Raw genomic sequence first — 18,700 nt, 5'->3', positions numbered from 1 at the left:
CTACACTGGTAGTAGATGATCTCCTACACTGGCATTAGGTGAACTCCTACACTGGCCACTAGGGGAGCTCTTGCGTTGGCAGTCAGTGCTGGCGGTTGGTGACCCCTGTGCTAGCAACAGATGACTTACACTAGCAGTTGATCTCCTACACTACCAGCAGCTGAGCTCATACGCTATTATTCGTTGGTGAACTCCTACTTGGGTAGTTGATAAGCATTCCGGAGGAAAATAAAGCTGGATTGATGTAGATTAAGCCAGGGCAGTGCAGAATGTGGTCAGCCATTCCTGGGGCTTCCAAAACAACCATAAGTATTGCCTATGAAGTTTTTAAATGCCCAGAACCTCTCCCCCTAGGTGACTCAGCCAGCAGACCAACGGGGAGACAGGAAAGAAGCTGTGAAGATAAAAATCATTCTGGGTTGATCAGTGCTTAAAAAGCAATTACTCAGGATGGCACAACAGAGACCTCAGAAGGAGGAGGGAGTGGCTACTACAATACTTAAGGCATTAGTAACTGTGATCAATAGAATGTTTGAAAAATAAAAACAGCAGTCCTGGGTCTATGTCTGTGGTCAGTCTCTGTCAGTCTCTTTTGCTTCCCCATCTGTACCTCTCCTGGGCATGTAATGTATCCACAAGATTGGGTTAAAAGACAAAGGGTCCTTTTTCACTTGTTTCCTCCACATTAACTCATCACATCTAATAGCAAGTCTGTGTGGTAACATCCCACTTCACACCTGAGACAACAGGAGAGGAGGGCTAAGTCTTCTGGAACAGAACTGAGATTTTAAAAAACTTTACTGCCTAATTTTCATACCCCCAACCTCACTGGTTTGCAAATGTAGAATTCAGTGATTTTCATTAACTTCCTGGTCGAGCAATGTGCGCTGTGCGCCCTGTCACTCTTGGCACACGCTGGAATCATTCCCAGAGTGGAGCCTGGCCGGCGGCCTGCAGGGCGAGACTTCGCGCCCTGCACCCCTGTTTTCAGCCGCGCCTGCCCTACCGCAGCAGTGACCCCAGTATCCGAAAGTCCTGAGAACTACATCCCAGCTGGTGGTTCTGAGGGCACCTCAGGTAGTATCCGCACCACCTGCACCCGGGCGCCTGGAGCTGCGAGGGTCTAGGACTACCCAGTCTTATCTGCGGTGCGTGTGACTGCTGGCTGCTTCCTGACGCCCCGCACCCCATGCACACCCCCGGAACCCCTTGAGTCCCCAAGCTCCTGCGCTCCCTCATGGAGGCCGTGCCCTCCTCGACCCCTGCCCCCTCAGTGTGCCCTTCCTGCCCGCAACCCCACCCCCACCCCCGGTACTGTTCGCGCCTAGCACTCCTCCATGTCCATCCCATGTCCCTCCACGCTCCCCCATTGCACCCCACACATCCTTCACGTCCCCTGCGCCTTCTGCCTCTCCGTGCCCTGCAGGACCTTCCTTCGTCCTCACATCCCCGCTGCGGCCCTGTCCCCCACGTCCCGCATGCCGCACCTCCATACCCCTCTGAGTACCGAGGTCTGTGTGCTCCTCCCCAAGCTCCCCTCGCGGTTCCCCGCATTCTCCCACCTCCCCTGTCTCGCACCCCACGCCTCCTGACGGAGGTGGCACAGAGCCACCTGTGAGCCCGCCTGACCCTCTGCGCCTGACCCTCTGCCCCGTCCCTGACCAGGACGCCTGCACTGAACCCTGCACAGCCCAGACCTTTCTCTTCCTATCACTCATGTTTTGTAACAACCTTATTGTGGTGTAATTTTCATACCATAAAATTAAGCTGCTTCAAATGTGCAATTTCTACTAAATCCATCACCACAATCGATTATTAGAGCATTTCCATTACCTCAGAAATACCCCTCCTGTCTATTTCTATTCTATGTACTACATAACTGATTTTCAGATGTCAAACCAACCTTATATTCCTGGGATAAATCCCATCTGATTCTTTTTAATATGCTGCTGGATTCCATTTGCTAATGTTTTGTTCAGGATTTTTACATCCATACTTAGGAGGGATATTGGTCTGTAGTTTTCTTGTGGTGTCTTTGTTTCCTCGATTGTTTTCTGAAAGAGTTTGTGAAGGATTGCTGTTGTTTCCTTGTTCAATGTTTTGTGGAATTCTCCAGGGAAGCCATCTGATTCTAGGCTTCTCTTTCTGGGAACATTTTTAATTACTATTTTGATTTCTTTATTTGTTAGGGCCTGTTCAGATTTTTCATACCTTGAGCGATGTTTGTCTTTCTAGGAATTTGCCCATTTCATCTAAGTTGTCTAATTTTCTGACATAAAGTTGTTCAAGGTATTTCCTTATTATCCTTTTAATTATTTAAAAATTGGTCATAATGTTTCCTCTTTCATTTTGGCAGTTTGTGCTTTTTTTTCCCATGGTCAGTAAAACTAACATTTTGTCAAAATTATTTTTATCTTTTCAAAGAACAACTTGATTTCATTCGATATTCTCTATTTTTTCTATTTTTTTTAAATTTCAGTGATTTCCACCATCATCTTTATTATTTCCTTCTTTTCACTTCTTTGGGCTCAGGTTGCTCTTCTTTTTCTAAAGTTGAAGCTTAAATTATTGATTTCAGATCATTCTGTTCTAACATAGGCATTTGCAGCTATAAATTTCCCTTTACACACTGCTGTAGTTGCGTTCCATTACTTTTGTTATTCTGTTTTCATTTTCATCCAGCTCAAAACTCTTTCCAATTATATTTGTGATTTCTCCTTTGACACATGGATTATTTGTAATTGTGTTGTTTAATTTCCAAATATTTGTGAGTTTCTCAAATTTCCTTCTATTGTTGACTTCTGATTAAACTCTGTTGTGGTCAGAACACATACTTAGTATGATGTTAGTTGTTTTATAGCCCTGTCCTGGAGAATGTTCCAGGTCCACTTGAGAAGAATGTGCTTTCTGCATCTGTTCAGTGGAGTGTTCTATTGTATCAATAATTGTACCCGTGGGATTTTTTTTTTTTTTTTTTTTTGGCTGTGTTGTGTCTTTGTTGCTGTGCATGGGCTTTCTCTAGTTGCAGTGAGTGGGGGCTACTCTTTGTTGCAGTGCGTGGGCTTCTCATTTCGGTGGCTTCTCTTGTTGCGGAGCATGGGCTCTAGGTGCGTGGGCTTCAGTAGTTGCAGCACGCAGGCTCAGTAGTTGCGGCGCACGGGCTTAGTTGCTCCGTGGCATGTGGAATCTTCCCGGACCAGGGCTCGAACACATGTCCCCTGCATTGGCAGGCAGATTCTTAACCACTGCACCACCAGGGAAGTCCCCCCATGGGATTTTAATTTATGGAGGTGACTGAGTAACAACACCCTTGAAAGAAGAATTTACTACATTTATATTTCTCAAGAGAATGGGGCATGACATGCCACACAGGGCCACGCCATGCCACACACGGCCACATGGGGAAGGACCAGTTTTAGTCAGGAGGCAGAAAGGAGTGAGAGGAGAGAGCCAGAGCTTTTATTTGGGTTTCTATGGGAATGATGAAGCAGAACAGAATAAACAGTTTAGGATTGACTAGTTTGAATAATTCTGGTGGGCTTTGGGGCATAGAAGCTGTCCCTCATTGTCTGGTACCTGGCCCTGGGTTGATTTGGGCAAGGAAATATTGGCTTAGTATGTGAGCATTAGATATAGGAGGTGTTTGGTGATGTGGGCTCTGGATTGGTTAGTTTGCATATGAAGGGTGTGCTCCCAATTGAGCCCTAGCTATCTCTAAAACTTGACTAGCCCTTGAAGGGGCAGCTTTACCCCAGTCAGTCAGGATACTAATGCCAGAGCATTAAAAATACAGAAAATAAGAAACATAGTCTGTACAATTGGCACTGTGATGAATGGATGCCGTGAGCTAATGGAAAATATATATGTTGGTCTCCACCCCCAGTTCCTACACAGAGCTCCTAAAAACCCTTGTAAGTTCCTAAGTGATAAGAGCACTATGAGCATCTTTTGTTCTAATGTTTGGTCTTTGACCCTGTCTCCTGACACCACATTCCTAAATTCCTTGGAATGTCCTGAGTGATAGCAGCATTTTTTTTTTCTAGTGAAGTGACTCTTGGTGGGCTCCATGATGGCTCCTGGATGGGGGCTGGTCACCAGAAACGCCAAACCATGATTAGAAGCAGAGAATTTTCAGCTCCACTCCCAATTTCAGAGAGGAGAGAGGGGCTGGAAATGGATTTAATAATTGATCATGCCTACGTGATGAAGTCTCCATAAAAATCCCCATAGAATGGAGTTTGGGGAGCTTCTGGGTTAGTAAACACATGGAGGTGATGGGAGAGTGTTGGACCAAGAGAGGGCATGGTACCTCTGTGCCTCTTCCCACATACCTTGCCCTACACATTTCTTCCATCTGGATGTTCATCTATATCCTTTATTATATCCTATTATATCCTTTTATAATAAACTGGTAAACAGTAAGTAAATAGTTTCCCTGAGTTCTGTGAGCTATTCTAGCAAATAATGGAATCCATGGGGGAGGAAGTCATGGGAACCTCCAATTTGTAGTTGATAAATGGAATATTTATAAATGGAATATTTCCTGCCATATCGATAAACAAAGGATGTCACAGTCACCAATAATTGCAGCCCTCCAACGTGAGCTGGTGAGGCCTGAGGAAACTCAGGGCTGAAAAGAATACCTGCCATCTAGCAGCCATCAGACTGCAGCCACTCCCTGCTGTGAGCGCTGTGGAAACTCAGGACCTGAAAATACTGGCCCCAGATAGCTGAGGTGCATATCAAAGGAATGACTTCAGTGAGCCCAGACTCTTGCATCTTCCCATACATAGAAAAGCGCTAAATTCCTTACCTTGAGATGTCTGGTTCTCTTTATTTAACAACTTTGAGGTTCCCAACTGTCTGCTCTTTGTTTCAAAACTCCTCTATATCCTAGCTCCTCCCCTCGCCTCCTTGGAGCAGTTTCTCAGAGTTATCTGAAACGCTGTCTCCCGGGCTGCAGTCCTCATTTTGCCCCAAATAAAACTTAACTTGCCACTCTCACGTTGTGCATATATTCTTTTAAATCAACATAGTCAAATTGGAGAGAAGCCTGGGCACCCACCACTTTTGATTGGCATTTGAGGTGGGACTGAGCTCCTGTGGAATCCGATACTATCTCCAGGTAGATAGTAGCAGAACTGAGTTAAGTTGTAGGACTTTCTCTAGTTGCAGTGTGAAGAGTGCTGTGAGTGTGGTAGTAGTGTTAAAGGAGAAGCACTTTAAGTTAAAGGAGGGAGAGTGAGTTTTTTCCCACTCAGAGGCCAAATAGACAAATCCGGAACTTAAGGACACTAATAAAAACTATGGATGTCAGCTTTCTAAAGTTGGTTGATGGTGTCTTATAAGTCTTTTATATTCTTGCTGATTTTTTCTAATTATTCTATCATTGAGAGGGAGCTATTTTTGTTGAAGTGTCTATTTCTTCCTTTAATTTTGACAATTTTTACTTCATGGGTTTTGAGGCTCTGATTTCAGGTGCATATATGTTTATAATTGTTATATCTTTCTGATGAATTAATTGCCCTTTAATCATAAAATGTCCCTCTTTGTAATATTTTTTATTTTATTGTTTATTTTCTATTATATTAGTACAGTGACTTTAAAAGATATATCATTTCTTGTCCTTTTAACTTCAACCTATGTGTGTCTTTTAATCTAAAGTGTGTCTCTTGTAAACACCACTTATTTATTTATTTATTTTTGCTTTTTTCCCCCAGTGATGATCTCTGCCTTTTGATTGGAGTATTTGATGTACTCTAGTATTATTTTATATGGTTTGCTGTAGGTCTATCACTTTGCTATTTATTTTCTATCACATGTCTTTTGTGTTATTGTGTAGCTCTTTACCACTTTTTTTTATATTAAATAAATATTTTCCAGTGGTCCACTTTAATCCTTTTATTAATTAATTTATTTTTGGCTGTGTTGTGTCTTTGTTGCTGCACCTGGGCTTTCTCTAGTTGCAGAGAGCGGGGGCTACTCTTCATTGTGGTGTGCAGGCTTCTCATTATAGTGGTTTCTCTTGTGGAGCTCAGGCTCTAGGTGCATGGGCTTCAGTAGTTGTGTCATGTGGACTTCAGTAGTTGTGGAACGCTGGCTTCAGTAGCTGTGGCTCACAGGCTCTAGAGCATAGGCTCAGTAGTTGTGGTGCATGGGCTTAGTTGCTCCGTGGCATGTGGGATCTTCCCGGACCACGGATCAAACCTGTGTCCCCGGCATTGGCAGGCGGATTCTTAACCACTGTGCCACCAGGGAATCCCCTAATCCTTTTTTTTTTAATTAGGGAGTTCTTAGTGGTTACTTTTGGGATTGCAATATGCATCTTAATTTATCACAATTTACTTCAGATCATACTTACTTAATTCCAGTAAAAAATGGAAACATTTATTTATTATAGCTCCATTTACTCATTTAGTCTCCCCTCCCGTGTGTGTGTGTGTGTGTGTGTGTGTGTGTACATATTACCACTTTTTTTTTTGTCCATTCATCTGTCAAAAAAACTTAAGTTGTTTCCATGTCTTGGCTGTTGTAAATAATGCAATGAACATGGGGGTGCAGATATTGTTTTCTTTGGATACATACCAAAGTTGAACTACCAGATCATATGGTAGTTCTATTTTTAATTCTTTGAGGAAACTTCATGCTGTTTCCATAGTGGCTATATCAATTTACATTCCCCCCAACAGTGCATAAGGATTCCTTTTTCTACACATCCTCATCAGCATTTGTTATCTCATCTTTTTGATAATAGGCATTTTAACAAATATGAAGTTATATCTCATTGTAACTTTGATTTGCATTTTACTAATGATTAGTGATGTTGAGCACCTTTTCAAGTACCTGTTCACCATTTGAATATCTTGTTTGGAAAAATATCAATTCAGGTCGTTGCCCATTTCTAAATTGGATTATTTATTTGCTATTGAGTTTTGTAAGAGTTCTTTATATGTTTTGGATATTAATCCTTTATCAGATATATGGTTTTGTAAATATGTTTTCTCATTCCATAAGTTGTGTTTTCACATCATTGATTGTTTCTTTTGCTGTGCAGAAGTTTTTTAGCTTGATGTAGTATCACTTGTTTTTTATTTGTTTCTTGTGCTTTAGGTGTCATGCTCATTAAAAAATCATTACCAAGACCTCTGCCAAGAAGGTTTTGTCTTATTTTTTCTTTTAGAACTTTTATGATTTCAGGTCTTACATTTAACTCTTTAATCAATTTTGAGTTAATTTTTGTGAGTGGTATAACATAGGGGTCTAGTTTCATTCTTTTATATGTACATATCCACTTTTCCCAGCACCATTTATTGAAGAGACTGTCTTTTCTCCACTGAGTTTTCTTGACTCCCTTGTCAAATATTAGTTAACCATATTTGCATGGATTTATTTCTGAAGTCTTGATTATGTTCCATTGCTGTTTTTAATTCAGTACTATACTGTTTTATTACTATAACTTTGTAATATAGTTAGAAACCAGGACATGTGATGTGTCCGGCTTTGTTTTTTCTTTCTCAGAATTTCTTCGGCTCTTTGGAGTCTTTTGTGGTTCTATATAAATTTTAGGATTTTTTTTTTCCTTTTCTGTAAAAACAAATGCCATTGAAATATTGATAGAGATGGCTTTGGGTAGTATGGACATTTTAACAATATTAATTTTTTCAGTCCATGAACACAGGATACTACTCCATGTCTTTCAGTGTAGAAATCTTTCATCTTCTCAGTTAAATTTTTCCTAAGTACTTTATTGTTTTTGATGCTATTGTAAATAGGATCATTTTCTTTATGTCTTTCTCAGATAATTTGTTATTAGTGAGTTTTGTAGTACAAGACTTGTAGTTTTAGTTTACAAGACTTTCACCTCTTTGGATAAGTTTATTCCTAAGTATTTTGTTCTTTTTAATGCTCTTTTAATGGGATTGTTTTCTTAATTTTCTTTACAAATTCTTCATTGTTAGTGTATAGAAATGCAACTGGTTTTCATGTGTTGATTTTGTATTCTGCAATTTTGCTGAATTCATTTATTAGTTTTAAGTGTGTGTGTGTGTGTGTGTGTGTGCAACCTCAGGGATTTCTTCATATAAGATTATATTGTCTGTGGAATGAGATAATTGTCCTTTTTTGTTTCCAGTTTGGATATCTTTTATTTATTTTTTTGCTGAATTGCTCTGACTAGGACTTACAGTACTATACTGAACACAGGTGGTGAAATTTAGCACCTTTGCCTTGTTTCCGATATTAGGAGGAAACCTTTCAGTCCTTGTTGATTTGTAGCTATGGGCTTCCTATATGGCCTTTATTATGTTGAAGTACTTTCTTTCTCCTCCTAGTTTATTGAGAGGTTTTTTTCTTAAGAGTTTGAATTTTGTCAAAGGACTTTTCTGCCTTCCTTGAGATGATCCTATGGGTTTTTTCCTCATTCTGTTATGTTGTGTATTACATTAGTTGATTTTTGTATGTTGAGCTATCCTTGCATCCCAGGAATAAATCCAATTTGGTCATGATGTATAATCCTTTTAATGTGCTGTTAAACTCTCTTTGTTAGTATTTTGTTGCAAACTTTTACATGGATATTCACTAGGAATTTTAGTCTGTGTTTTTTTTTTCTTGTAGTCTTTGTTTCCTTTGGTATCAGGGTAATGCTGGCTCATAAAATCAGTCTGGGAGTGTTCTCTCCTCTTCAATTTCTTGAAGTTTGAGGAGGATTGGTGTTAATTCCTCTTTTTTTAAAAAAAATTATTTTTGGCTGCATTGGGTCTTCAATGTTGCATGCGGGCTTTCTCTAGTAGCAAGTGGGGCTACTGTTCATTGTAGTGCATGGGCTTCTCATTGTGGTGACTTTTCTTGTTGCAAAGCACAGGTGTGCAGGCTTCAGTAGTTGCAGCACGAGGGCTCTATGGCATGAAGGCTTCAGTAATTGTGGCATGTGGGTTCAGTTGTTATGGCTCACAGGCTCTAGAGTGCAGGCTCAGTAGTTGTGGTGCACTGGCTTAGTTGCTCCACGGCATGTAAAATCTTCCTGGACCAGGGATTGAACTTGTGTTCCCTGCATTGGCAGGTGGATTCTTAACCACTGCGCCACCAGGGAAGTCCCACGACCTAATGCTTCTTTAAATGTTGATAGAACTTACCAATGAAGCTATCTGTCCTGGGATTTTCTTTGTTCAGAAGTTTTTGATTAATGATTAAATCTCCTTACTAATTATAGGTCTGTTTAGATATTTTTATTTCTTCATGATTTAGTCTACATAGATTCTGTGTTTCTAGGAATTTATTCATTTATTCTACATTATCCAGTTTTTTTTGCATACAGTTGTTCATAGTATTCTCTCATAATGCTTTTTATTTCTGTAGAATCAGTTGTAATGTCTCCTCTTTCATTTCTGATTTTAATTATCTGAGTATTCTCCCTTTTATCATGGTTAGTTAAGTAATCAATTTCATTGTTCTTTGCAAAGAACAAACTCTTTTGTTGTTTTTCTGTATTGCTTTTCTGTTTTTATTTCATTTATCACTGTTCTAATTTCATTATTTCCTTCCTTCTGCTATATCCAGGTTTAGTTTGTCTTACTTTTCTCATTCCTTGAAGTGTAATGTTAAGTGGTAGATATGAGATATCTTTTCTTTTTTTAATGTAAAATTTACAGATATAAATTTCTTTCTTAACACTGCTTTTGCTGTATCTTATAAATTTTGGTAATTTGTGTCTTCATTTTCATTTATATCCAGGTACTTACTAATTTTCCTTGGCATTTCTTCTTTGCTCCATTGGCTGTTTAAGAGTGTGTTGTTTAATTTCCACCTATATGAGGTTTTTTTCAGTTTTTCTCTTGCCTGTTGAGTTTTAGTTTCATTCCACTGTGATCAGAAATGATAGTTTGTATGATTTTCAGTCTTTTAAAATTGCTAAGGCTTGTTTTGTGACCTAACATATGGTCTATTCTTGAGACTATTCCATGTGCACTTCAGAAAAATGTGTATTCTTCCGTTGTTAGATCAGTGTTCTGTACGTCTGTTAAGTTCAGTTAGTCTGTAATGTTGTTCAAGATTTCTGTCTCCTTATTGATTGTCTGGTTCTATCCATGGTTGAAAGTGGGATATTGAATATTCCTACTATTATTGTGGAGCTGTCTATTTCTCACTTGAATTTCCTCATGTTTGCTTCATATATTTGGGACCTCTGACCATATATATATATTTGTTGTGTCTTCCTGATGAATGGAAGATTTCTTTCATTATCTTTCTATAATGTCCTCCTTTGTCTCTTATGATGAATTTTTACTTAAAGGCCATTTTGTCTGATTTAAGTAGCTACCCCTGCTCTCTTTTGGTTAACCTTTGTGTAGAATACCTTTTTCTACCCTTTTACTTTCAGCCTATGTATGTCATTAGATCGAAAGAGAGTCTCTTGCAGATAGCTTACAGATGAATCTTGTCTTTTTACCCATTCAACAAATCTATGTATTTTTTTTTTTACACGGGCCTCTCACTGTTGTGGCCTCTCCTGTTGTGGAGCACAGGCTCCAGATGCGCAGGCTCAGTGGCCATGGCTCACGAGCCCAGCCACTCCGTGGCATGTGGGATCTTCCCAGACCAGGGCACGATCCCGTGTCCCCTGCATCGGCAGGTGGACTCTCAACCACTGCGCCACCAGGGAAGCCCTATAAAACTCTTAGAGGAAAACATAGGCAGACCACTCTTTGACATAAATCATAGTAATATCTTTTTTTGATTCACCTCCTAGAGTAATGAAATTAAAAACAAAAATAAACAAATGGGACCTAATTAAACTTAAAAACTTTTGCACAGCAAAGGAAACCATAAACAAAACAAAAAGAAAACCCACAGAATGGAGAAAATATTTGCAAGCGAAATGACCAACAAAGGATTAATCTCGAAAATTTACAAACAGCTCATGCAGCTCTATGTCAAGAAAACCACCCAATCAAAACATAGGCAGATCTAACTAGACATTTCTCCAAAGAAGATATACAGATGGCCAAAAAGCAGATGAAAAAAGGCTCAGCATCACTAATTATTAAAGAAATGCAAATCAAAACTACAATGAGGTACCATCTCACACTGGTCAGAATGGACATCAGCAAAAAGTCTACAAACAGTAAATTCTGGAGCGGGTGTTGAGGAAAGGGAAGTCTTCCACACTGTTGGTGGGAATGTAAATTAGTACAACCACTATAGAGAATAGTATGGAGGTTCCTTAAAAAACTAAAAATAGAACTACCATATGATCCAGCAGTCCCACTCCTGGGCATATACCTGGGGAAAACCATAATTTGAAAGGATACATGCACCCCAATGTTCACTGCAGCACTATTTAAAATAGCCAAGACATGGAAGCAACCTAAATGTCCATCAACAGAAAAATGGTTAAAGAAGATGTGGTACATATATAAATACAATGGAATATTACTTAGCCATAAAAAGAATGAAATAATGCCATTCACAGTAACATGGACCAACCTATAGATTATCATAGTAAGTGAAGTAAGTCAGAGAAAGACAAACATCATATGATATCACTCATATGTGGAATCTAATTTAAAAAAGAAAGGAAACAAATGAATTGATTTACAAAATAGAAACAGACTTACAGATATTAAAAACAAACATATGGTTACCAAAGGGGAAACATGATGTGGGGGAGGGATAAATCAGAAGCTTGTTTGAATACACACACTCTACTATATATATTGAATAAGATAGATAACCAACAGGGACCAACTCTATAGCACAGGGAAATCTACTCAATATTCTGTGATAACCTGTATGAGAAAAGAACCTGAAAAAGAATGAATATATGTACTTGTATAACTGAACCACTTTGCTGTACACCTGAAACTAACCTAACATTGTAAACAATTTATACTCCAATAAAATTTTTTAAAAAAGGAAATTACAGCATATGTCGAGAAAAACACTTATGAAACAATGTTTTTAGAAGGCTAAAATGGCACACAGACCAGGTGTCTATAATCAGGAGAATAAATGAGTGTCTTGTCACTTGTTTTTACCACAGAATATTTGTCAGCAACAACAAAAACAAAATACTTATACACATAATAATAACATAGATTGATCTGAAAAACACTGTTGACTGAAAGAAGTCAGATACAAAGGAAAACATAATGTATGGTTTCATTTATATGAATTTCAAGAAATGGCAAAACTAAACTTGGTGGCAGAAATCAAAACAGTGTTTGTCCATGGGGTGTAAGGATTCAAGGGGCATGAGGGAAAATTTGGGGTGATGGAAATGTTCTTTATTTTGAGTGGGGTAATGGGTGTATGTGTGTATACATGTAAGTGGGGTTTATCCCAGGAATACAAGATTGTTTTAACATCCCCAAACCAATTGATATAACACACAATATAAGTAGAATAAAAGAAAAAAGAAAATAAATGCATCAAGATACCAAGAAAAATATTTCTCATAATCCAACATCATCCATGATAAAACCTCTTTGTGACCACCTAAAGTGGTGGGATAGGGAGGGTGGGAGGGAGATGCAAGAGGGAGGGAATATAGGGATATATGTATACATATAGCTGATTCACTTTCTTATACAGCAGAAACTAACACAATATTGTAAAGCAATTATACTTGAATAAAGATGTTAAAAAAAATAGGAAAGAAGGAGAGAGAAAGGCCAGAAGAGAGGAAAAAAGAAATAAATAGGAGAATATTCAGAGAAAAGAACCCACTGAAATATGTAGACTGACTTGCAATAGTAATTGAGTTCATAACATCTCAAAAGATTTATACTGTTTTCATACCTTGCTCAACTGTTTTTCTGCATGCGTCTATTTCTATGCCTTGTTCTAAGTCATGATTAAAAAAAACACCAACTTTGAATAGCTAAAACTGAACTCTACAGAAATGTATGTGCTGTAAGAGACAGTCTTTTCAAAGTACTCAAGGTAGAGCCAGCACAATCTTTTGTTTTCTGATTGATTGATGCCAGGTAGGAAGATTTTTCAATCAAGGTTGGCATTCAGGAGATATAGTCCCTTCTTATCTAATCAGAATTAAGTGTTCTAGGAGTCCTAATTTGAATACAGGTTATATGAATAGGCTGCTCATGTCACACTTGCAATTTCCTTTTTTCCTAAATCAGGCTTGTTTTCTCTTCCTTTCAATTTATGCTATTTCCCGAAGGTTGACCAGAAAATTTGCCTAAAATTCTCTAAGAAGGAGATGCAAAGCAAAGAAAAAACTGCAGGAAACAGTGTCACATTTGGGATGTTTTCAGCCATTGTTAGTTGAACTATATATATATATATATATATATATTTTTTTTTTTTTTTTTTTTTTTTTTAACAAAAGCACAATCTCCTCTCCTTCTGGGACTTCTATGAGACAAAGCAACCTCTATGGCTGGATCAGCACAAGGGGAATAGCAGTCCTGTCCTGTGACTTCTCAGAGGAACTGAGTGAGGCTAATTTTAGCCACAAAACAAAATATGTGCAGTGTAATGTTATCTTTGGGGAGACACAGTGCAGTAACCACGGCAAAGTAAGCCATCTTTTTGTCTCCTGAGTGAATGGGCATTTTTTTCCTCCAGTCTATAATTTTAATGATTGTATGGCCCCTTGAAGTTTCTGGCTGTATCCAAGAATCTCAGTTCCAACATCCTGCCTTGCTCCAGCCCAATGCCTTCTCTAATTTCCCTGAAACCGTAAAACAGCACATCTTTCCTCCCCGATCAGCTGACCCTTTGCCTTCCTCTTAAGGCTGAATTGGTGTCAGATATAAAAGTGTATAAATCAACAAGGACTGTAAAATAAAAACAGACACAAGTCATCTCTGCTGATAACATATGGGGAGGACAGATACAGATACATCTAGCTGCAAAGTTAATGAGTAACACTGTTTAGCCCAAGGCCATGCAGCAGCTGTGAAATGCCCAAGTATCCCCCACCCTGCCTTTTTTTTTTGGCTGCCTTGGGTCTTCATTGCTGCGCGTGGGCTTTCTCTAGTTGCGGTGAGAGGGGGCTACTCTTCGTTGTGGTGCACGGGCTTCTCATTGCAGCATCTTCTCTTGTTGCAGAGCATGGGCTTTAGGGTGCGCAGGATTCAGTAGTTGTGGCGCGCGGGCTCAGTAGTTGGGCCCACAGGCTTAGGTGCTCCGTGGCATGTGAGATCTTCCCAGACCAGAGATTGAACCCATGTCCCCTGCATTGGCAGGTGGTTTCTTAACCACTGTGCCACCAGGGAAGTCCCCCACCCCATGTTTTAATGACTCCTGTTTTATATCAGTGATGTTTCAGATCTCCTTTACTATACCATGCAATGCCTGGAATATACAATTGCTAAACCACCCTTGCCTCATGACCACATCCAATTTTTGGTTAACTCTTGCTTCTCTTAATCTTACCCCAGACACACCATTAATCCAGAACTGTCCTTTGCTTCCCTGGACCATCCTCAGAATCCGTCAATGGGAACGTACAACTTACAAATGATGATTCCCTTCCCCCTCTTGTCTGGATGCCTTCCCTCACTGCATGGAATCACTAAATCTGACTTTGGCCCTGGTGGTCTTTCCTGATCGGGCTTTCACTGATTGCCCTTAGAATGCTGGTTTTAGGTTTTTGTCTCTTCTTGTTCACTCCATGCTGTATATGAAGCTATACCTGGGAAACATTTTATCAAGATGTGATTGAGGTCTTCTACTCCACTATAATATGAAGATTTGAGGTCCCTATGTAGTTTTCATTTTTTAAATAAACTACTTGATATGTTTTCTTGGGGGGCTTTAAAATGGTTTTATACATACATATAACCAGTGAAAGTGTCAACATAATGAATATATCTATCATCCCCCAATTTTCCTTGCCTCCCTTTGTCATTTCTCTCCTGTGCCTTCTGCTGGTCTTCAGGAAAACACTGACCTGCTTTCTGCCACTATAGATTAGAAAATACAATCTCTATGTAACAACAGGAAGCAGATAGTGGTTACCTACTGACTGATATGGAAATCAAGATCCACACACAGACTGACCAGCAGTGTAGAGAAACTGATAGCAACAACTTTTAATTTTTGCTTTTAATTTTTATTTTTTTTCTATTTCTCCTACTGTTTCTCTACACTGTTCATACCTTTCTAATAATCTAAAATCTCTCTAAGATTGGTTTCCGTAAAAAAAATAATGCAGGCCTAAATTTCAGTCCTTCCTAAAAATTTAGGAAGTTAAACTAAGTGTTGTGATATTTTAAAATTTCCTAACATTTGTTGAAAGTTGTGAAAATAATATATATCACAGTGCTAGAGGTTGTGGGAAAAAAACCCATCAGGTTTAGCAATAGGTGGAGAGAACACAGTTGCTGATGAAGGAAGCCAGACTCCAACCAAGAAGGCAGGCGAAATCTGAATGGCTGAAGGAGAATCAGATGGGAATTGAGAATACAACTTTTTATACAGTACATAAGTAGCAGCAAAGAGAATGGAGATCTATTTGAGGAGCCCTAATTTTTTTTTTTTTTTACAGTACGCGGGCCTATTACTGTTGTGGCCTCTCCCGTTGCGGAGCACAGGCTCCGGACGCACAGGCTCCGGACGCACAGGCTCAGCGGCCATGGCTCACGGGCCTAGCCGCTCCGCGGCATGTGGGATCTTCCCGGACCGGGGCACGAACCCGCGTCCCCTGCATCGGCAGGCAGACTCTCAACCACTGCGCCACCAGAGGAGCCCTAATTTTTATGTCAGATAAAAAGTGATGAGGGCTTGTGAGTGACATGCTAATGTTACTCTATTTGGATGGAAGGCAGCAGCTTGCCTCTTTTTTCTAGCATCCTGTAACTTGTGTGGTTTTGCTGCATGGGGGTCATGTAGCAGTAAATGATCAAGGGTGGTGAGTTTGGTTGGATCATGCAACCAAAAATTATAGGAAGTAAATTTTATGACTGCCTTGTTGGAGGAAACTTCAAATCCAACTTAGATAACTTAGTTTAGGATGTGAGAAGAATCCTGAATCGACAAAAAAGACGGGGGAGTAGGAACTTCCAGTCTGGACAAGTCAGAGTAGACACGTCTTCCTTCTTCCTTGCTCCTCTCTACCAAGCACAACTACAAACCCTGGAAATAACATAAGAATTACTCAAAGCAGAACTCTGAAAGGCAGTGAAAAGGAAAAGTAGCAGGGTGCCTTAGCTCTCCCACTTAACTGAAGAACGAGACCCATCAGGTGTTTCCCACAATCTACGAACACAAGGCAGCCAAATAGGCTCATTCCTCCCCAGATTGACCAGAGGCCCTATGACAGGACAAGGTGGCTCCCAGGCCCAGCAGGATCAGAGGGGGATGTATCTAGTGCTCCTAGAACAACGAGGAGCCAGTGAAACCTCCTTCCTCTCAACCAGGACTGAGACCTCTGTCCCCAGCAGAACTAGCTGAGACACTAGGCAGTACCTGCAAGAAGGACCCTTACAACCAGCAGTGGTTCAAGGAAAATACACACACGTCACAAGGTATTCTTCCTGCCTTCCAGAGGACACTGTCCAGGGCTTGTGGTTGCCTGTGGCCCCCATGCGACACGTTCACAGACATTAACAAGGGGACTTCCAAGGCACCAGACCTCGGGAGACTGGGAAACACTTGGACCTAGGAAAGTTCTCAACATGGAACCTGCTCCAGCACCTCATGCACCTGTGGGGCAGCCCTTCCTGCTGCCGCCACTGTGCTTCTCCTGTTCCTCTCCTCAGAGCTGGAGTGGCACTCTATCTTTGGGAACTAGCAGAACCCCAAAACTAAAGCACAAACAAGCCCAGCCCTGCAGAAGGGAAAGTGTCAGGTTGGGGCAGGAGTGGCCTATTTATAGTTGCTATATTCAGATGAGGACTCCTGAAAGCCTTGTTCTGATTGGACAAGAAGGAAATATCCACTCTGATTGGATAGTCCTCCTACAGGGCATCAACCAATCATAAACCAAAAGGTTGAGGTGGCTCTACAAAGAGTGCTTTAAAAAGACGTTCCCTACAGCAGGTGCATCTTTATAGAGTTCATTTTTATGGGTTTTTCTGTTCTTTTTTAAAAATTATGACCAAAGCCAATTCATAAAAATACAAACATGCAGGAAAAATAGCAAAATATTGAAAGTTTTAACCTTATGAGATGCATTTTGTGTCTTTTTTCTTGTATTTCATTAATTTCCTTTCTCTCTTTCTCTCCCTCCCTTCCTTCCCCTACCTTCCCTGCCCCCTTGCCCTCTTTCTTTCATTAATACACTGTATCTAGCCTCAGGTTCTTCCTGACCTGAAGTTTAGACAAATCACAGGGATGCCTGGAGGAACCAATCAGAGCAATCCGCCCGAAGATGTCCAAAGGCTCAGCTAACAAGCGTTCCCCCTTTCCCCTGGACACTGCAATTGGTCCAAAGAACATGTGCGATTCCAAACTGAACAAAGAGGACTTTCACTGCTTCAGAACTGTAGATTGAGAAGAAAAGTGATTGTGGATTGCTTGGGTGGTTTATGAAGAGTTAAGAATGTGTATCTAGAGCTACCAGTGAACGCGATCCCTGTCTCTCAAAGCAAATTAAAAAAATAATGGGGGTGAATAGAAACAAGAAAATTTGCCATACTGTAAACCGGGGGTTCAGGAGAAAGAGAAACTGAAGAAGGCATGTGGATCCCGGGTTTAAGCTCTCAGGTGCCTTCCATTCAGCAGCTCTGTTTCCTTTTCCGTGTGCTAAATCAGCAAGTCTGAATCGGGCACCAGGAAGACGGCTAGACAAGTGGTTGATCTCAGGAAGGCAGACCACAGGTGCCAGGTCCCCAATTATAGGGAGTCTGTGTCTTCACGGGAGGATTCTTTATGTGAGAAAAAAATGGACGAAATTTGAAGACACAATGAAAAGGAACTAATTAAATAAATTGCAGTATATAGTGTGTTAAAAGACAAACTGAGAGGGCTTCCCTGGTGGTACAGTGGTTGAGAGTCCACCTGCCGATGCAGGGGACACGGGTTTGTGCCCCGGTCCAGGAAGATCCCACATGCCGCGGAGCGGCTCGGCCCGTGAGCCATGGCCGCTGAGCCTGCGCGTCCGCAGCCTGTGCTCCGCAACGGGAGAGGCCGCAACAATGAGAGGCCCGCGTACCGCACAAAAAAACAAAAACAAAACAAAAAAAGACAAACTGAGGCATGTTAAGTTTTTCAAGCGTTTTTTTGAGAATACATCCATCCCAATTGGGCTGTGCTAAACTGGAAGTGGTTGGAGCACTCTACCAACAAAAACTAGGGGAGAAGGGTTTTTTATACAGAAGATTTGGAAGCAAAGTGTTGTGACTTTGTTAAATTAACATTCGTTAATTAGAGCCCCCAAGATGTCAGCTGGCCATCGAGGGTTCAAGAAAACACCACTAGGGAACTGAAATAGTGAAGTTTATTACTCACAGGTCCTGGTGGAAATACGTGGCTCACCTTGAGGATACATGCAGGGAGGTTAAGGCAGGGTGCAGGCAGGGAGAGCAGGGCAGCACCGGGGGCCCATGCCTTTATTAGGGTCCATGGGTGGAATGCTTTGATCCAGGGCTAAGAGTGGTCAATTTCAAACCGAAAGTGTGGGGTTTTGGTAAGCATCTTGAGGACCTTCTCGTGGGAGTTAAATATTCCATGTACGTTTTGTTCCAATTTCTGCTCAGTCGAATGAAGAGTCATCTTGTTTCTATAAATTACTATT

This window comes from Orcinus orca, chromosome 3, assembly GCF_937001465.1.
Source record: "Orcinus orca chromosome 3, mOrcOrc1.1, whole genome shotgun sequence".
NCBI lineage: Eukaryota > Metazoa > Chordata > Mammalia > Artiodactyla > Delphinidae > Orcinus > Orcinus orca.
This window is presented reverse-complemented; position numbering follows the sequence as displayed.